Source organism: Drosophila tropicalis, unplaced genomic scaffold (genome assembly GCF_018151085.1).
Source record: "Drosophila tropicalis isolate 14030-0801.00 unplaced genomic scaffold, ASM1815108v1 contig_275, whole genome shotgun sequence".
In the NCBI taxonomy this organism is placed as follows: domain Eukaryota; kingdom Metazoa; phylum Arthropoda; class Insecta; order Diptera; family Drosophilidae; genus Drosophila; species Drosophila tropicalis.
The window spans coordinates 619,019-641,547 of NW_027172727.1; the positions used below are offsets into that span (position 1 = coordinate 619,019).

At 38.1% G+C, this 22,529-nt stretch overlaps 1 protein-coding gene across 3 annotated transcripts in view; it reads left to right on the plus strand.

Moving 5' to 3' along the window:
- Positions 1-21,197: 21,197 nt before the first annotated feature.
- Positions 21,198-22,529, plus strand: part of SP2353 (EGF like, fibronectin type III and laminin G domains protein pikachurin) — a 360,244-nt gene continuing 358,912 nt past the window's right edge. Inside the window, exons 1-2 of one of the 3 annotated variants that reach the window (XM_068283967.1) lie at positions 21,221-21,302; positions 21,451-21,665. The gene's annotated coding sequence lies outside the window, so the exon portion shown is untranslated. Of the gene's footprint in view, positions 21,303-21,378; positions 21,666-22,529 lie in introns of those variants that run through there. The other 2 variants (XM_068283968.1, XM_068283966.1) reach the window with 2 other exon arrangements.

Genomic DNA, 22,529 nt, shown 5'->3' on the forward strand with positions numbered 1-22,529 from the left:
CATGGTCACTAACAGATGAATCTACCACGTTGCTGCCCTCTTTGTCACATGACTTTATTGATGGCCTTCTAGGCTTATCTTTATCCCAAGTCAATCCTGTCTTAAATTCTAATAGAAAATCGTTAGATCTTATTTTTGTATTGGATTCTTCTTATTGTGAGGTTTCTAGGATCGAACCATTTGTTCTTCCAGAAGACAAATTTCATCCTACACTAAATTTAAAAATTGATTTGCCCCTGCTTTCACCATTACTTGGCTCAAATGAGTTACCTCTAACTAGGTGCTTTCGTAAGACTGACTTTGCCAGCCTTAATGAAAACATTGCTACTACCGATTGGTCTTATCTGTACAATTGTAGAGATATGAACTCAGCTGTTCGTTTTTTATATGATACTCTGAATTCACCTGAGCTAAAAACTCAGGCGAGTCGATATCACCAATTAGGAGCTTGTGCATAAAAATGACACCAAGCATAATTCTACGGTTAGTTAGGAACGGAAGGTTAATCAAGAGAAGTCTACTAGACTACGAAGGCAAATTGACATTGCGATACCAGCTTAAGCCACGAAGAGCAAATAGCAAGAACTGCTTTTGAACGGATTCAAGTCTAATCTCATATTAAGGTGACCAAATGCAAGATCCATACTCCAAAATAGGAAGGACAAGTGAAGTAAAAAGAACTTTAGTTGTATAGGGGTCATCAAATTCTTTTGACCATCTTTTAATGAAACCCAGGACACTCATGGCCTTTGCGACCGTGGTGGAAATGTGGGTGTTAAAATTTAACATAAGTACGCCCAAATCATTTATAATATTTAGACGTTCTAAAGGGCTATTGTTTAGAAAATAAATGACCAGCTGAGGAGAGTTACGGAAAAAAGTCATTACCTTACATTTGGTAGTGTTAAGATTTAGTAGATTAAATTGGCACCATGATTGAAAGTTTTTAAGATCAGCTTGTAGCCGACTAAATGAATTTGTATCTTTATGAGTAAGACAAAACTTGACATCGTCAGCATACATAAGCACACGCGAATGAACAATGACTGATGGAAGACCGTTAATGAAAAGTGTGAAGAGCAGAGGGCCAAGATGACTACCTTAAGGTACACCAGAAGTCACAGGAATGGAAGCGGAAAAAGAAGACTTAAAAAGTACCTTCTGTTTTCTATTTGTTAAATATTCTCGAACCCAAGAAAGGAAAAGGGGTGGAAACCCAATGTCGCTCAGCTTAGAAAGTAATAGGGTATGATTAACGGAATCAAAGGCTTTGCTAAAGCCAGTATATGTTACATCAGTTTGTTTACCATTTTTGAACCCCTTGATAATTACTGATGTAAATTCTAAAAGGTTAGTGGTTGTAGTTCTAAGTTTCACAAACCCATGTTGGGATGGCGAAATAATAGAGCTGCAAAAATGTTGCAATTGAGAAGTTATAATTTTCTCAAATGCTTTCGGAATAGCGGACAATTTTGAGATACCCCTATAGTTAGAGGCTTCGGACTTTTTGCCGTTTTTATGCAGAGGAATGATATACGACTCCTTCAAAATAGATGGAAAAGAGGAAGATTCCACATACAATAGAAACAATTTTAAAATGGGTTTACATAATGCGTTTGCACAGAATCTGAGTACACATCCAGGTAGACCATCTGGCCCCGGAGAATAAACAGGTTTAACTAATTTAAGTTCGCTAAGAATAGAACTTTCATCAATCACTGGATTGAAAATGCAATTAGCCTTTTCTAAATGATAAGGATACCGCCTTGCTCGATATTCCGTTGAGGAATAGGATGTTTTGAAAAAATTCGAAAACATATCAGGCAATTGCCTGATCAGTGCTTGCTTTTTTATTTTGAAAAGACAAAAAAGATGGTTGCACAGAGGTCTTACGTTTAGAATTAACAAAGTTATAAAATTGTTTAGGGTCAGAAGAAAACTGAAGCTTACACCGCTGAAGATAATTCTTATAGCATTGTGTATTAAGCATCATGAATTTTGAACGAGCGACTGTATAAAGAGCGTAATCTGATAAACGACGTGTTTTTTTAAGCTTCCTAAAATATCGAGTCTTCACATTTTTCAAATTGGATAACTCACGAGAGAACCAGGGAGGTTTGTTAAGCCGCTCCAGTATACCAAGAGGCACACAAATATCAAAGAGTGAATTCAGAGTATCATAGAAAAAACGAACAGCTGAGTTCATATCTCTACAATTGTACAGATAAGACCAATCGGTAGTAGCAATGTTTTCATTAAGGCTGGCAAAGTCAGTCTTACGAAAGCACCTAGTTAGAGGTAACTCATTTGAGCCAAGTAATGGTGAAAGCAGGGGCAAATCAATTTTTAAATTTAGTGTAGGATGAAATTTGTCTTCTGGAAGAACAAATGGTTCGATCCTAGAAACCTCACAATAAGAAGAATCCAATACAAAAATAAGATCTAACGATTTTCTATTAGAATTTAAGACAGGATTGACTTGGGATAAAGATAAGCCTAGAAGGCCATCAATAAAGTCATGTGACAAAGAGGGCAGCAACGTGGTAGATTCATCTGTTAGTGACCATGCTAAAGCGGGTAAATTAAAATCACCTACAACTATGAGCAAGTCTTGACTGGAAACTAAAGAGGAGACAAACTGAATTGCCTCTAAATGATTTAAATATACCACCATGTCTGACAATGGTGGAATATAGGAACAAGTAATGAAAGCATTAAAAGATTTAAAATTTACTTTAACACCGACAAACTCGATCTCCTGGGTACTAGAAAATTGAATCATTTCAGATGATAAAGCAGCATCAACAGCTATCAGAACGCCACCACCTATACGAGAAATCCGGTCACGTCTGAATATAGAAAAGTTTGTGGAAAAAACCGATGCATCAGCAATATCAGGTTTTAGCCACGTCTCTGTAAAAGCTAGAATGTTATGTTCAAAAGAAAGACTATCTACATAGAGATTAGAAAGTTTAGATTTCAGTCCTCTAACGTTCTGGTAATCCAGGTTAAGGGACGAAGCTAGTTTTTTGACACACCAGCAGATGCTGATGTGGCAGGAATAGTAACGCCTTTAGCAAGTCCACAAACGGAGAAAGTCTCAACGACATACTTTACGGTACTTCAGTCCAATCTCACTACTCAGATTCTCAAGTGGCGTTTTAGACGAGTAGTTTTCAAAGCCAACATCACAAAAATGTACCGCCAAATTATGGTCGATCCAATCCATACGCCATTTCAGAGGATCCTGTTCCGAAACAAAAAGGGGCAACTTGGTGATTACGAGCTGAATACCGTCACGTTTGGCATTAACTGTGCTCCGTTCTTAGCCATCCGAGTACTTCAGCAACTCGAAAGTGATGTACAATCCAAATTTCATTTGGCTAGCGATATTATCAAGTCCTATATGTATGTCGATGATGTCCTGGCAGGGGCCCACAATGAAGCATTCGCAATGGTGAATGAACTTCAATACGCTCTTGGTTCAGCTGGCTTTCCTTTGCGCAAGTGGACATCGAATGTGAAGAGCGTGCTCAGTTGCATTCCAAACTGTCACTTGCTGAATTCTGATTTCCTCGATATCAAAGAGGCACAGCAAAAACACTGGGAATCCGATGGAAAGCGACTACGGATGAGTTTTATTTTGTCATCTCACCCCCAGATATCAAGTCAGCTTATACTAAGCGAGAAGTCCTCGGGCAGATCGCCTAGTTATTCGATCCCGCTGGCTCCCATTGTAAGGTGTTTATGCAAGAGCTTTGGCTACAAGAGCTAGGGTGGGATGATCAATTGCCCAGTGAACTCCAACTCCACAGGTGGCAGGATTTTACAAAGAACTACTACTTCCTTGACCAGATCCGAATTCCACGGTGGGTGCTCCGTGATCCAAATTCTGACATTCAATTCCACTGTTTTTGCGATGCGTCGCAGTGGGCTTATGGTGCCGCAATTTACGTGCGCGTTAGCAATGACCAAGGCATATCATGCTGCCTTCTTGCAGCGAAATCTAGAGTAGCCCCGGTTAAAACGGTTTCATTGCCCCGCCTTGAATTATGCGGAGCCACACTTTTAGCTGAACTGGCAGCTGCAGTTCTTCCGCAACTTCCAGTTGATAATGCGGAGGCTTTTTATTGGTCAGATTCCACCGTCGTACTGTCGTGGTTAAATAAGCCACCCTGCACATGGACAACGTTTGTCGCAAAACGGGTAGCCAAAATTGTGACGACAACAAATAGATCCCCATGGAATCACCTCCGTTCAGAGGACAATCCAGCAGATCTCCCTAGCCGTGGCCTGAGTGCGCAGGAACTTGTACACAAGGATTTGTGATGGCACGGCCCACTATGGCTACGGGAACCACAAGAGTCCTGGCGGCGAGCGACACCACTCCCACTAGACCCTACCTTGGAGAAGCGAGTAGTGAAGGTCCACGTCGCGATCGCTAAGCCAGCCAACGAGATACTGTCTCATTTTTCCAATCTGGCACGTGCCTTACGAGTGGTAGCATATGTGGTCCGTTTCGGCAGGAAGTGACGTAAACTTCCAAAAGATTACTCCGGGGAGGTGACCTCTAACGAGATCAATCAAGTACTCCAGGCATTGATCCGAGTCACTCAGCGTGACTACTTCCCGATGGAACATCACTGTCTACAGCAGAAGAAGTCTCTGCCCACGTCTAGCACCATTCTCAATTTGAATCCTTTCATTGACGCATCAGGTGTGAGCCGAGCATGTGGGCACGTGCAACAAGCAGCGGCCCTCAGTTACGATGGTAACCCCATTCTGTTGCCAGTAGTAAGTCCATTGTCCCGGCTGTTGGTGCTTTTCACGCATCAGATCTCTCTCCATGGGGACAGTCAACTGGTAGTCCGTCTCATCCGACAGAGATACTGGATTCCAAGACTGCGGAATTTATTCAAATCGGTGGTCAATTCATGCAAGGTCTGTGTGATTTACATCCGTCCGAGCGAACTCCTTTCGCACGTCCTTTCACGACCACCGGAATAGATTTCGCAGGTCCTTTCGACCTCACGAGTTTCACCGGCCGCGCTTGTCGCATATCAAAGGGATATGTGTGTGTCTTTGTTTTTTGTTGTTGCTTTTCCACCAAAGCCATTCACCTTGAGGCAACTTCGGATTTAAGTACCGAAGCATTTCTGGCAGCATTCGCTCGCTTTGTATCGAGGCGAGGGTTTCCCCAGCAAGTGCAGTCCGACAACGGTAAACACGTCCGCGTCGTCGAACTGCTTACCGCTCGCGGTGTTGTGAAGGGTCCAGTCGCAAAGCTGATCTTTCTTCCTCCAGAAGAAAGAATTCAAACTCATTACTTAAAGCTACAGTAGCGTCCAGCACTTGGTCCTTCCTCCCAATTAAGAAGGGCCGAGCTGCCAGTAGTAATATGTGTATTCTATAGTCCTACATTAATCCTCTTTTTTCAATATTTGTCCCGGCAGCTTCCTGAATCACTCTATATCCCGTTTCCATGGCTCCGAGACCACGTTCAGTCCAGGCATCGAAGGAGGAGCGCAGATGTTCGCAAGGAACTGAGTCCTTCCGTTGCCGAGTCTGTCGCGGAATCCATCCTCTGAAGCGATGCCGTCGCTTCCTGCGGCTGAACGTGGAGAAGAGGATGAGGGCAGTGCTTGCGAACAAGTACTGCGCCAACTGCCTTGCCCACCAACACTCCGGAGGAAGCTGCTTGAGCGGTGATAGGTGCCGAATTTGCAAGGAGGACCACCACACGCTACTCCACTTCCATGAGGAGCCACGTCGACGCACTCCATGCTCCGTCGTACGCCGAGTCACCCCCGAGTCCTCCAGACGAAGGGTCGCACCAACGCCAGCCTCCGAGCTGACACTGGCCCCACTACTGCAGCACCGCAATCCACATCTGATGCCAACGGCGATGGTACGTCTCGAGACGGGAGGGAAAACCTTCGACGTGAAGGCACTCGTGGACCCATGTTCGGCGGTATCGTCGATGGCGACGTCACTGGCCACGGCCTTTAAATTGACAGCAGTCAATATTGGGGCGGAGAAAGCGGTGGCGGCCGTGATTCGGTCCCCAATCAGTGAAGGATGGCGATTGGAGGCGATCCTGAAGGTGGTCGATGGCTTGTGCTGCCGCACTCCAAGCTCTCCGGCGGACCCGCAAATCGCGAAGAAATTCGAGGGCATCGTCCTGGCGGATGATACATTCTACCGACCGTGGTCGGTGTCTTTGGTCCTGGGCGCGGACGTGATGACGGAGGTCATGTTAGAGGGGAGTCTACCCGGGGTTGGCGGGCGGCCAATTGCGATGCGCACAGTCTTTGGCTGGACCCTGTCCGGAGCGTGCCATTAGACTGCCTGGGTCTTGCACTCCTCCAAGGGGGTAGCATGTTTATGCCCAAACGGGCAACACAATCGCTCCCCCCACAAAAGAACTCCCCACACTTCGCTTCAAGCGGGACTTGGTGCCCTGTTCTAATTAAGCTAGTTTTAGTGTAATACTTACAAGTGAATAAAACACAACATAGAAGATTGCTGCATTACCCAATTTCTTTGGCGAAGGAAGAAACTTTTAAGAAAATTCATTTAGCTGCCTACCAAGGAAATTCAACCCCCTACACAAACATTGCCTCCACCTCCCAAAACATTGTGAGAAGGTGTATGGCGTACATTATATAATTAATCGAAATCTTCTTTAAAAACCACACCACAGCAAATTCAACGTCATCTGGGGCCCAACGACTACAACAAAAAACTGTGAAGTAAAGTCGTGAGTAATATGCTAATCTTCTATAAATTTTATTATGAAAAAAAAAACCTATATTTGTTTTATATAGTATATACATATGAAATATCCCCATACTGTTTGCTCTAACACAACCGTTTCGTTATTTTATATTTAAGACATTAGTAAATATTTTGGATTTGGAAGAATGTTGAAGTCAAAAATACAGTGTTGCCATATCAGCTTTTTTCCCGTCTAATCTGGCTTTTTTGATAACCCATTTGCGGGAAAAACTTCGAAACAGCGGGCAGCGGGAATTCTGGATTTTTTTTTAATAAGAAGCCCTTTTACCGCTTTTAAATTTTCTAAGAAATTTATAATATTTTAGCGATAAATCGTGCTAACAATAATAGGTGTTCATTGTAGTTGAATAAAATAGAGTGGAACCAACTGAACTAGAATATGATTATTTGAACTAGAATATGGAACTTAGTTCGCTCAAATAGTTCAATTGATCTTGTTGTGAACGAAACGATTATTGAACTTTGTGATTTCCAAATTTTGCCATTAAGTATGCAAAATGCCAAAGAAATATAAGCAAAAGTGCCATGAAGTGTGACAAATTTAAAACGTGGCTGCGTACATAGAGGACACTACAACAGTGTTTTGCCCATGCCAACATAGATACGGTTTGCGTCGGTCAAACAAATGCTGCCACAATTGTGAAGTGGCGAAAAAGTAACTAGATATGATTGGCACTATGGTATCGGAAGTGATGATTTAGATCAACTACTAAACATTTTGTAAAAATAAAACATTAATAACAAGAAAAAAACATCAACCATTTTTATACCCTTGCAAAAAGGGTATATTAATTTTTGTCAGAAGTGTGCAACGCATAGAACGAAGCATCTCCGACCATACAAAGTATATATATTCTTGATCAGCACGACGAGACGAGTTGAAATATCCATGTCCGTCCGTCCGTCCGTCTGTCTGGATCAACGCAAACTCCTCCTAGACCGTAAGAGCTACAGAGCTCAAATTTGCACGTAGGCTTGTATATACTGCAGGCGTTGTATATCTCGGATTCAGCCGGATCGGACCACTATATCATATAGCTCCCATACAAACCCCAAAGTCACGAACAGTGACTTTTCGCAATAACTTCATTATTTTCTATGCAATTATCGTGAAACTTAATATTAGAGAGTTTATTACGCTTATAAACGATTGCGCCAAATTTGATCAAGATCGGATGACTATATCATATAGCTCCCATAGGAACGATCGGTCGAAAACAGTGTCTTTTGTAAATTACTTCGTTACTTTTAGCGCGATTGCTTTCAAATTAAACATTTGTTGCTTTAATATATCTGTTAATGACTGTGTCAAATTTGATCAAGATCGGGCGACTACATCATATAGCTCCCATAGGAACGATCGGTCGAAAACAGTGACTTTTGTAAATTACTTCGTTACTTTTAATGCGATTGCTTCCAAATTAAACATTTGTTAGTTTGATATATCTGTTAATAACTGTGCCAAATTTGATCAAGATCGGGCGACTACATCATATAGCTCCCATAGGAACGATCGGTCGAAAACAGTGACTTTTGTAAATTACTTCGTTACTTTTAGCGCGATTGCTTTCAAATTAAACATTTGTTAGTTTAATATATCTGTTAATGACTGTGCCAAATTTAATCAAGATCGGGTAACTACATCATATAGTTCTCATAGGAACGATCGGTCGAAAACAGTGACTTTTGTAAATTACTTCGTTACTTTTAATGCGATTGCTTCCAAATTAAACATTTGTTAGTTTGATATATCTGTTAATAACTGTGCCGAATTTGATCAAGATCGGGTGACTATATCATATAGCTCCCATAGGAACGATCGGTGGAAAACAGTGACTTTGATCAATATCTTCGTTATTTTCTATGACTGTAGGCCATTCTTTCGCAAACATAAGCCTTTTTATATAAAACGTTCTTCCATATTGATGGCTAATAGGTAAGGAAAGAGTTACGAAAAAAGTTGCAAGGGTATACAAACTTTGACGCGGTCGAAGTTAGCCCCGGCCCTCTGGTTTTTTTTTTTTTTTTTTAATTTCAGCTTTTTCTTAGTTTTCTCCCATCAAACACAGCTTTTTTTGGTCGACAAAAGTGTGCAACACTGCCAAAAAATAAAATTTTTTCAAGTTTGTTATTAAATAAAAAAAATATATGAAAGAAGCTAACATCGGCTATTCCGAAGTTTATATACCCTTGCAGTCCTTGGCAATAATAATTTAACATGTTCAAAATTTGTTTTCTGCAACTCAATTCATCAATATACAAACAAAACAATTTTACTCTTATTACTTCAATCTGTTCTTCTTCTTCCATCATTCCCTAAGCATAGCAACGCACGCATACACATACAGTTCATGTAGTGTTGCGTCTGTGTTTGTATGCATGTGCTCTGTTGATGACGTATGACGTAGTAGACAGCAAGCAGCGCTGCCGGCAGAGCTGGGAGCAGAGCAGAGATTATTATATTGACTGTAACTTGTGATATATTTATCCGATCAGATTAAAATTGTATCTGGGGTTTTATATCCAATATTATCACATATGTAAATTTAATAGCGATACTTCAATTTTTATGAAAATGTTTGTTCTGGAGCTATATGATATAGTAATCCGATCCTGATAATTCATACTTAATCTGCTCCAGATAACAAAACGGAAACGTCTCCTTCTGTGCGTTACAAACACCCTCTGCAAGGGTATTAAAAGAAATTATGTTTGAAATAGGAATAATGTTTTGAGTTACCTTAATATGGTCTGTGAAGTACCCTTGCTAAACTGTCAACTGATGTCATAAAAAAAGCTACTTCTCTTTTGGGACAATACCTTGAAATAGAACAGTTGTCATGGTCGAGGGGATAAAGATAAGAGACTAATCACATCTAAGTTCTGTCACATCCTTTATTCAGATTCATATTTGTCTTCTTTCTTTAGGTCACGTTGAATTGGCACCTTAACAATCGTAATAATAGTAGTAGCACTTTAAACTTTTGGTATCGGTTGTGTTTTTTGATGTCTGGGTACAGGAGTTATCCATCCTCTGATCGCATGTGTTTTTTTTAAGCTGTCAAGAGAGTGGCGTTGGGATTCATCAAAGTCGATTGGGATATTATTGAAAATGTGCTTGCTTTCTTTTCCATTTTTCTCTTTCAGCATTTCGGTTAGGGATCGCGCGATTGATACAAAATCCTCTAGAGGCTCGGGATATTTTTGAATGGCTTTGACTTTTTCGGGTGCAGTTTTTTTTTCGTCGCTGGAGAAGATTAAATCCTTATAATCGACGCTTTCATGCTTGTCATGCTCGGCTTCGTTTTCAGCATATTAAGCCGATTTTTATACCAAGTATATATATTCTTGATCAGCACGACGAGACGAGTTCAAATAGCCATGTCCGTCCGTCCGTCTGGATCAACGCAAACTCCTCTTAGACCGTAAGAGCTACAGAGCTGAAGGCTAGGCTTGCATATACTGCAGGCGTTGTATATCTCGGATTCAGCCGAATCGGACCACTATATCATATAGCTCCCATACAAACCCCAAAGTCACGAACAGTGACTTTTCTCAATAACTTCGTTATTTTCTATGCTATTATCGTGAAACTTAGAGAGAACTTATTAGAGAGTTTATTACGCCTATAAACTACTGTGCCAAATTTGATCAAGATCGGATGACTATATCATATAGCTCCCATAGGAAAGATCGGTCAAAAACAGTGACTTTTGTAAATAACTTCGTTACTTTTAACGCGATTGCTTTCAAATTAAACATTTGTTAGTTTCATATATCTGTTAATGACTATATCATATAGCTCCCATAGGAACGATCGGTGAAAAACAGTGACTATGATCAAAATCTTCGTTATTTCCTATGACTGTAGGCCATTCTTTCGCAATCAAAAGCCTTTTTAGATAAAACGTTCTTCCACATTGATGGCTAATAGGTAAGGAAAGAGTTGCCAAAAAAGTTGCAAGGGTATACAAACTTTGACGCGGTCGAAGTTAGCCCCGGCCCTCTGGTTTCTCTTAGAACATCATCGAATTGTAGCATGTTCTAAAATATCATATTAATAATATTACAAACATATTGTGTCACTTTGTTACAATATTTATATGCGCATCGTTCAAGTGTATTGCCTCTTAAGTAACATGACCATCCATGAGTGCTTGGTGCTGGTGCTGAGTCAGCAAATATAACACGCGCTCTGGCCCAATATGCCATATGATACATCCTCACTCTCCCGCTGCGGCGGCATATACTTATACATACTTTTATGTAAACATTTATACATTTATACATACATATGTTTATACATAAGCATACCGCTCCTCTGCCGGCGTTACTGGCAGCGCAGCTACGGGGTCTTAGTTATAGGCAACACTTGTTATAGAAAAAAAGAATCATTAAATATACTGAGCTCAAAACAACAAGACATATTTGTGTCACTTAAAAATTGGACCTTTTATCCTACATGGCGACAGTGACATCGGTCACTAATCGGCAAAAATAGTGACCAAGACATACTACATGGACATCCGTTAGAGGAGAAAAGGGACTTGAAAAAACGGATATAAATCAAAAGCAGATGAATATTCTGAGTGAGTAGAGTGTAAGAGTGTAGGCAACACAACCTAAATCATCTACAGCGAAACCAATGAAAATATTCTGGACTTGGATTGGCTGCAACTCATCCCTGGCCACATTGGCTGTGAATCGGGGCATAGCTGGCACCTTGTGCAAATAAAACACCTCCACCGGGCCGGGGATGTTTAGTTGTATATAAAGCTAAGCTACCTTCTTCATTTAATTACTATCTGTCTTTAGCTTAAGCTTTTTCGTCGACTGCTGTGTTAGTTGACGTAAATAAATAAATAAATAAATAAATAAATAAAGTTACATCCTGAAAAATGTTCATTTTTTATGCACGAAGTCACCTTTTTGGGACATAAATGCACAGATAAAGGAATCTTGCCTGATGACACAAAGTATGATGACATTCAAAATTATCCAGTCCCACATGATGCGGACAGCGCTAGAAGATTCGTTGCATATTGCAACTATTACACTATGCAACAAATTGAAGGTTATTGAAATCAAACCGCACCGGACCTTTTTTTTCTGAGAGTTCATGTATTGAATAGCAAAACCCTATTTGGGTTTTTCAAAGTTAGCTCGTTTTTTTTTTATAGCGAGTTGAGCTTTTTCAAGTGTTCCTTGCGATTTCGATACGCTGTGACTCTTGTATCTGTTGCTAACAAGTTATGGGATTTTAAAAAAGATGCAAACATTTCTGATTTTCTCTGCGTTAGCTCTAATTTTGCAAACATTTGATCCAATTTGCTTTGTGTTATAGGAACTGGGTGATTTGATACTGATGGTTCGGGGATATACTCGGAGTAATCATCAAATACAGTCGCATCGGGCTAAAGATTAACATTGTCTGCGACTGGATATTTTGGTACTGGAATATTTTCGGAATGGTCCAGGGGCAGTTGCACACTCGGAACGGAGACGTAGACTTTGTTTTTCGCCTTTTTTTTTGTTAAGTCCAGTCACATTGTTGGCACAAAAATAATTTTTTAGGTCATGTTCTCCTGGATTGTACCATATCATTGGTATAACAAATGGAATTTTTTTTGTTTTTTATGCATCCAGTTAACTAACCCGACATAACAAGCCCGCCCTTGGCGGCCACGACTCATTAAATATAACATCACAATTAAAGTTATGTCGAAATGCCGTAACAAAATTTTCACTAACTGATCCGTGCTTATCACTCGCCGGGGTGAAACGTCCACAAATTTTTGACACGCCCACTTCCACCTCCGAAAATAAAATAAAACTGAAACTAACAAAGCTAAAGTCACCAAATTTAAAATGTAGATTTTTTTTAGAATGCGCGCATAATTTGTATACTTTAATATTTTGCCACGCCAATTTCCGTCTCCATAATTTGGAAAAAATCAATTGCCAACGACAATTTTTTGACTATCGCAACCGAATTCTGCAGACCAATTAATCTTATATATTTTTACATAACTACCAAATCGGAAATCGGACTAGAAACATGCAAAATATGCGTATGAACGTATTTTACTATGCGATCCATCAGGGCAGAATTGCTGTTGGCTAGTGGCTAATCGGATTACTTTGATCTTGATAAATTAATTTTTCATATTTAAAAATATATTTGTTGTTTTAAATTAATCTTGATATTATTCTATCAAAAAATAGTTATAAATTAAACTACTCTAAAAAATCAAAGAAGCTAACATCGGCTATGCCGAAGTTTGTATACCCTTGCAGTCCTTGGTAATAATAATTTTACATGTTCAAAATTTGTTTTTTGCAACTCAATTCATCAATATACAAACAAAACAATTTTACTCTCATATATGTAAATTTCATAGCATACTCGATTTTTATGAAAATGTTTCTTCTAGTTCTTCTATTATATAGTGGTCCGATCCTTATGGTTTTCATACTTTATTTTTGCCGGGTAATAAAAACCCACGAAAAAAAATTTCAGCCCGATAGCTCTTAAGACGGCTGAGTAAAACGCGTACGCACAGATGGACGGACAGACGGACAGACGGACATGGCTATATCGACTCAGCTTCTCACGCTGATCAAGAATATATATACTTTATGGGGTCGGAAACGTCTCCTTCTGTGCGTTACAAACATCTGATCAATTTTATAATACCCTCTGCAAGGGTATAAAAGGGGCTTAATTGTAAGTTTTTCTAGAACTGTAGCTGAAAAAGTCATTTTGCGTTATATAACATTCTTAAAATGAATTTATTTAACCATTAACAATATTTCTACAATAAATGAGGATGATTTACGTCGTATGCATGAAGAAAAAATCGATATATAAGTCATATTTAGCTCATATGATATAAAAAAAATTACCCCCAAAATTAAAAATTTCAACTCGCTATAATAAAAAAAACCAGCTAACTTTGAAAAACCCAAATAGGGTTTTGCTATTCAATACATGAACTTTCAGAAAAAAAAGGTCCGGTGCGGTTTGTTTTTTGGTGTTGCACAGTGTTATCGAAGATTTATACAAAACTTCGCAGAATATTCTCGTCACATAACAAGATTATGTGAGAAAAATGTTAAATTCGAATGGACAAGTGATTGTCAAAACGCGTTTGAACATTTAAAATCAGCATTAATGAATCCCACTCTGTTACATGTGCATGTGGAGCAGCCCTCACACAATATAAAAATGGACTACAGCTTCCAGTAGCATACGCGTCTAGAGCTTTCACAAAAGGTGAGAGTAATAAGAGTACAACTGAACAAGAGTTAGCTGCAATTCACTGGGCAATCACACACTTCAGACCATACATTTATGGTAGACATTTCACTGTCAAAACTGATCACAGAGCGTTAACTTATTTGTTTTCAATGACAAATCCAAGTTGCCAGCTAACCAGAAAACGACTTGAACTCGAGGAATATAATTTTACGGTAGAATATCTAAAGGGAAAAGATATTGTCGTAGCCGACGCGCTATCGAGGATAACAATACAGGACTTACAAAATATACAAACCAGTCACAAAATTCTGAGAGTCACTACCAGAAATCAGAGTAAACAGTCAAATTCCTGCGCAGGAAAAGAAAAAGAAAATAATATAAAAGAGTTGCAAAAGCAATCTCTTAACGCTTCTAAGCCCAATGTATATGACGTCATTCTAAATGACGAAGTACAAAAAGTAGTGACCTTGCGAATAACTGATTCTTTAAGCACGTTCAAACATGGCAAGAAAGTTATAGCAAGAATTGACTTCATTACTATTGGAGGAATATGACACGAGATATATCTCAATATATAAAAATGAAGCAAGTAAGTCGACTCGTCGACTTGGGTATACCATACACCTGGTGAAACAAATATTTCTTATTTCGAAGACCAAATGTATGTCTATTAAATTGTTTTTACATGTCTTATACTATGTGCTATCTCGCTCACTCTACAAACACACGAGCACTCTAGCGCCGCTACTAGCCAACGTCCAATTCTGGCCTTGTGGACCGCGTAGTAAAATACGTTCATACGCATATTTTACATGTTTCTAGTCCGATTTCAATAAAATTTGGTAGTTTGGTAGAAATAGATAAGATAAATTAGTCTGCCAAATTTAAATGCGATAGTCAAAAAACTAAAGGAGGAAATCGTTTTTTTCTAAATTATGGAGGCGGAAGTGGGCGTGGCAAAATGTGAAAATATCTAAATTCTCCGCGCATACTATGCCAGTATACATACTAAATTTGGTGACTTTAGCTTTGTTAGTTTTTGATAAAATCAGTTTTGTTTAATTTGCGGGGGCGGAAGTGGGCGTGGCAAAATGTTTAAATAGCCAATATCTGCGCGTCTATTAAACTAGTCTACATACTAAATTTGATGTCGGTAGCTATCATAGTTTTGAAGGAAATCACTTTTATGTAAATTCCGGGGGCGGAAGGGGGCGTGGCAAAAAGTTTAAACAATTAGTTTCTGCGCGCTAACTAAACGAGCATATAAACCAAATTTGATGTCTCTAGCTATTATACTTTTTGAGAAAAACAGTTTTGTGTGATTCCTGGGGGCGTAAGGGGGCGTGGCAAAAAGTTTGAACAGTTAATTTCTGCGCACTAACTAATCGGGTATACAAACTAAATTTGATGTCTCTAGCTGTCATACTTTTTAAGAAAAACAGTTTTATGTGATTCCTGGGGGCGTAAGGGGGCGTGGCCGAAATTCCAAATTACTCTGAACATGTGCATACTACACGAGTATACATACCAAATTTGGTGGCTCTAGCTCTTATAGTCTCCGAGATCTGCGTGTTCATACGGACGGACGGACGGACGGACGGACGGACGGACGGACGGACGGACGGACGGACGGACGGACAGACGGACATGGCTAGATCGACTCGGCTGTTGATCCTGATCAAGAATATATATACTTTATAGGGTCGGAGAAGCTTCCTTCTGCCTGTTACATACATTTTGGCGACTTTAATATACCATTTCACCCAATGGGTGTATGGTATAAAAATTTAATAAGTGTTAAAAAGCAAAAATAACAAAGCAAACAAAAACTCCATTAACTATAACTGAAACGCCACAACTGGCTTTCGACAGGGTAATTGTGGATACGATCGGTTCACTCCCAAAATCAGAACACGGAAATGAATACGCAGTAACTTTAATCTGCGACAAAATATCTTGTAATAATACCAATAAAAGACAAAAGTGCAAAAACAGTAGCGAAAGCTATATTTGAAGATTTCATTCTGCAGTACGGTCCAATGAAGACGTTCATTACGGACATAGGAACAGAATAAAGAAACTCAATAATTAAAGATTTATGCAAAAACTTGCATATTAAAAAAATAACTTCAACTGCACATCATCACCAGACTGTAGGCACTGTGGAGCGAAGCCACCGAACACTAAATGAATTTTTACGATCATACATTTCAGTTGACAAAACTGACTGGGATGTATGGATACGATACTTCGCATATTGTTTTAATACAACACCCTCTATGGCACATGATTATTGTCCATATGAGTTGGTATTCGCTAAAACTTCGAATTTACCCAAACATTTTAATAGTGTTGATAAGATAAATCCGCTATTTAACATAGAAGATTATGGTAAGGAATCAAAATCTGGATTAGAACAGGCATATAAAAGAGCCAGAATAATGTTAGAACAGCATAAAGCAAAGAATGATAGAAAAGTAAAATATATCGAATTAGAAATAGGAGATAAGCTTTTATTACGTAATGATACGGGTCATAAGTTAGAACCTAAGTATTTAGGCCCATACATTATAGAAGAAATAAATGATAGGGATAACATTTTAATTAGGGATACAAAGAGTACGAAACAATTAGTGCATAAAGATAGGTTACAAATTTTACTCAATTAATATATATATATAAAAATAGTAGTAAAACAAAACAAATAAATTATCTCCATTTTTCATGACACTACACATATATACAAAAATACTTTTCCCACATTAAAAAAAAAAAAAAAAATTTTTTTGCCAATAATACATAAATAAATTTCCATATAACAAAAATTAGAAAATAACTTCATATAATAACGTTTTTTTTTTAAAAGGGGGGATGTAGCATGTTCTAGAATAACATAATAATAATGTTACAAACATATTGTAGCAATTAGTTACAATATTTATGTGCGCAACATTCAAGTGCATATTTCTCTTAAGTAACATGACCACCCATGAGTGCATGGTGCTGGACAATTGCTGTGTCGGCAAATATAACACGCGCGGCCACTCTATCCCAATATGCAATATGATACATCCTCACTCTCCCGCTGCGGCGGCATACACACATACATATTCTTATCAGAATTAAGAATCATTGAATAAAGTAAACTCAAACTGAACACAATGCCTGGGGTACTTGATTGATATCGTTAGAGGTCATCTCCCCGGAGTTATCGTTTAGAAGTTTTCGACACTTTCTGCCGGAACACATACGCTACCACTCGTAAGGCACGCAAAATAAAAATGGACTACAGCTTCCAGTGGCATACGCGTCTAGAGCTTTCACAAAAGGTGAGAGTAATAAGAGTACAACTGAACAAGAGTTAGCTGCAATTCACTGGGCAATCACACACTTCAGACCATACATTTATGGTAGACATTTCACTGTCAAAACTGATCACAGAGCGTTAACTTATTTGTTTTCAATGACAAATCCAAGTTGCCAGCTAACCAGAAAACGACTTGAACTCGAGGAATATAATTTTACGGTAGAATATCTAAAGGGAAAAGATATTGTCGTAGCCGACGCGCTATCGAGGATAACAATACAGGACTTACAAAATATACAAACCAGTCACAAAATTCTGAGAGTCACTACCAGAAATCAGAGTAAACAGTCAAATTCCTGCGCAGGAAAAGAAAAAGAAAATAATATAAAAGAGTTGCAAAAGCAATCTCTTAACGCTTCTAAGCCCAATGTATATGACGTCATTCTAAATGACGAAGTACAAAAAGTAGTGACCTTGCAAATAACTGATTCTTTAAGCACATTCAAACATGGCAAGAAAGTATATATCAGTCAAGTCAAAGTGGCACCGAGACAAAAGATCTTTGAAACTATTTCAATAGAATCTTTCAAAAATATGGGCAATAAGATTTTACAATTTTTAAGAGTAGCGCTACTCAAGCCGGTGACCCTATTATTAAATAATGATAAAAAAAAAGAAGCAATACTGTTTACGTTCCACGATGACCCTATACAAGGAGGTCACTATTGGAGGAATATGACACGAGATATTTCTCAATATATAAAAAAAGGTAATAAGTGTCAAAAAGCAAATAAAAAACAAAGCACACAAAAACTCCATTAATTATAACTGAAACGCCACAACTGGCTTTCGACAGGGTAATTGTGGATACGATCGGTCCACTCCCAAAATCAGAACACGGAAATGAATACGCAGTAACTTTAATCTGCGACCTAACAAAATATCTTGTAATAATACCAATAAAAGAACAGCATAAAGCAAAGAATAAGGAGATATATGATAGAAAAGTAAAAAATATCGAATTAGAAATAGGAGATAAGGTTTTATTACGTAATGATATAGGTCATAAGTTAGAACCTAAGTATACAAAAAGTAAGAAACCACTAGTGCATAAATATGGGCAAAAAATTTTAATCAGTTAACATACATATATAAAAAAAAAAAATTTCCCTACATTTAATGACACTATACATATAAAAAAAAAGACCAGAGGGCCGGGGCTAACTTCGACCGCGTCAAAGTTTGTATACCCTTGCAAGTTTTTTGGTAACTCTTTTTTTACCTATTAGCCATCAATGTGGAAAAACGTCTTATCTAAAAAGGGTTTTTGTTTGCGAAAGAATGGCCTACAACCATATGAAATAACGAAGATATTGATCATAGTCACTGTTTTCCACCGATCGTTCCTATGGGAGCTATTTGATATAGTCATCCAATCTTGATCAAATTTAGCACAGTCGTTTAAAGGCGTAATAAATATCTCTAATATTCGATTTCACGATAATAGCACAGAAAATAACGAAGTTATTGAGAAAAGTCACTGTTCGTGACATTGGGGTTTGTATGGGAGCTATATGATATAGTGGTCAGATCCGGCCCCCAGGAATCACATAAAACTATTTATCTTAAAATGTATAACAGCTAGAGAATTTGGTTTACATTTTCGTTTAGTTAGCGAGCAGAAATCAATTGTTCAAACTTTTTGCCACGCCCCTTCCGCCCCCGTAATTTACAGAAAACTGATTTTCTTAAGAACTATGACAGCTACCGACATTAAATTTAGTATGAAGATTAGCTGAATAGACGCGCAGATATTGGCTATTTAAAAATGTTGCCACGCCCACTTCCGCATCCGCAAATTAAACAAAACTGATTTTATCAAAAACTAACAAAGCTAAAGTCACCCAATTTAGTATGTACACTGGCTTAGTATGCGCGCAGAGTATACATCTTTTTTATATTTTGCCATGCCCACTTCCGCCTCCAGAATTTAGAAAAAAACGATTTCCTACTGTAGATTTTTGACTATCGCATTCAAATCGGCAGACTTGTTAATCTTAACTATTTCTACCAAATTTTATTGAAATCGGACTAGAAACATGCAAAATATGCGTATGAACGTATTTTACTACGAGGTCCATAAGGGCAGAATAGGCCGTTGGCTAGTGGCGGCGCTAGAGTGCTCGTGTGATTGTAGAGTGAGCGAGATAGCACATTTTATGAAGCATGTAAAAACAATTTAATAGACATACATTTGGTTTTCGAAATTTAAAATATTTGTTTCACTTGGTGTATGGTATACTCAAGTCGGCGAGTCGACTTACTTACTTCATTAAAGTTGAGAGCGTTCCTCAAAAGATTAACTAAATTATTGTCCAGTATAGAATAGTTCTCATCGCTAGCATCGACGATAGCGGTTTCTTCTTTACTTGCATATTGTTGGTCTTGGGCCAAGTCTAGCCCGGTCATACGATCTGCTGTATTCTGTTTCTCTAGAGTTTCGCCATAAGTGGATTTTCTGTGGGCTTTACCCCAATTTTCACAATATCTAGTCTAACGACACTTTAAATACCTGGGTGATTTGTTACATACAATCTTCGACACGGTCGAAGCTAGCCCCCGCCCTCTGGTTTTATATGTGTTTTGTTTTTTTATTTTTCGAACACATGTTCACTAACGTGTTCTTTAGGGTGTGAATTCTGGGTCTGGGTTGGTTCCGTCCAGTGGTTTCTGTCAGGGTTGGCCGTCGATGGAATCCAACTGAAATGGATGAATGAGGTATTTTAGGGTGAGATACGGTTAAATATCCAAGTCACTGTCCTTGTGGCTAAGCATTATATTAACGATTATGAAATGTAATTACGGCTAACCGATTATACAAAACTAAATATATTTAAGGAATGAAAAGAAAACTATACCTAAATATGTAAGGCGTATTGTCAGCCTAATAGCTCTTGATCACAAGCTGTGTCAGCGTATCTATATTTATATGAAAGCAGAGACATCGATGTTGCAGCTACACAGATTGTTCTAAGTCTTTTTGCGGGTGCAGTACGTTGGATTGTTTGTTAACTTGTTTTGTAGAAAAATGTGGCATTTGAACTATCTCGGTCGACCCTGAATTAAACTAAATGAAAAAAGAAATAAGTACTTAGTATTTTTGAATCAAATAAAATTCATTAATAAGACATCTCAAGTTACTAAACAAATCATAACGTTTCGATGAAATCTGAAGTTGAACTGTTTAATTAATAACCAACTTCTGTTTTTGTAGCAGACGAATGCCTTGGCTTTTTGTGCCTAAAATCATCCGCAGCATCAATTTTGGTGTTTTGCAATTAAATTTTTTTTTCTTTTTGAATGTCGTATTTGCCCCTGAAGTCATGCTTAATGGGCAGGTTAGTAAATTTTATACATATGTATGTATGTAATAACGCGTTGTTCCCATCCCAGATATAGAATTTGTCTAGAAGGTTCGTCTTCAAAACCTTAAGATTAAAAAACCATTAGTCCTAGTTATTTGTTACATAAAAATAACTTAATATAAATATAACTGCAATGCAAAGAACTTATTTAGAATCTGATTGTCCATAAAGCACACTCCCACACAGAATTGAGAGTATGCAACAACTACAATAGTTTCACCCTTTACCAGACAATAATTTCACCCTTTTCCAACGACAATAGTTTCGCCCAAAGCCAAAGAATTAATACCAATCTGAAATATTGTTAAAACAACTTTGTTAAGCATGCGCTGTTGTAAGTGAGATATTAGAATAAGGGAGTTGTGAAGGGTGAGTTACTCTAAGGGATAATTAAAAAAAAATATAGAGAATCTTGGTTTTTTATTGAATACTGCTTATATTAGTTATGTGGTGACAAACAAATATGAAAAACAAACAAATATGAAAAACATAGAAGAAAATTGCAGTAATGGTGGGTGAATATTACAATTTAGCTACTCCATCAAGCACATAAATGTGTATGTACATATGTGGTTGTAAATGTGGGAAATCAACCCCCAAAAATGACAACAAACAACTGTCATTTACTCTCTTTTTAAAGGTTATTTTGTAACCCACAGGTTATTTTTGAAAAAGGTTATAAAATAACAGCAATAGAATTTCCAATTTTTGTATAGTTTTACATATGTAGTATTAATTGTGAAAATAAAATACGAAATTCGGTTTGCAAAATAACGTTTAATAAAACAATACCCGCGCTACGTAGAAAAAAAATGTAAATGATTTATAAAAGTGTACTTTTGTGTGTGAAAAGTTTATTAAGATAGACAGTAAAGTAAGTAGAGTAAGCTCTTATGCAGTGTACACATGTACATTCATTTATTCATACATATTAGTAATACAAGACCAATTGCCTAGTTGTAAGAATGAACATTTACATCATTTAACCCTAGGGGCCAAATTGACTGTTGCTTGTTAGAGTGAGCATGGCAGCCTATATTTTCTAGACTGCATGTAAACTAACATATGTATGTATGTATGTACACGTATGTAAATGTGTGTGTGCAGTTATGAATATACCCTTCAGTACCGGTCGCCGGAAATACGATAGGGGATCCGCGGCGACAAAACACGCCATACAAATTTGCGTCGACATTTACCATTGCATGTCCACGCGCCTCGGACATTCTCTGTAGGAACCAAAAGTCCACGGGAACCGAATAACAAAGTCGCCCGTGTGTTCAACTTGCAATGACACTGTCGACTAAATTTCCGACCAGCAATATTGCTCGTATATTCAATGGACTTTGCGGCGACATTGTCGACCAAACGTCGTGCAACAATATTGCTAGTATGTAAAGCGGACGTTGCGTCGACATTGTCGATGGAATATCTTCGCATTTTTCGAAAAATATATAACCACTTGATTTGATTTAGTTTTTTACATGCATTAGTTTTTATTTTATGACATATTCATTTAAATTTTTATACCCTTGCAAAAGGGTATATTAATTTTGGTCAGAAGTGTGCAACGCATAGAACGAAGCATCTCCGACGATAACGAAGCATTTCCTCAATAACTTTCTGTGCTATTATCGTGAAACTATTAGAGAGTTTATTATGCCTATAAACGACTGTGCCAAATTTGATCAAGATCGGATGACTATATCATATAGCTCCCATAGGAACGATCGGTCGA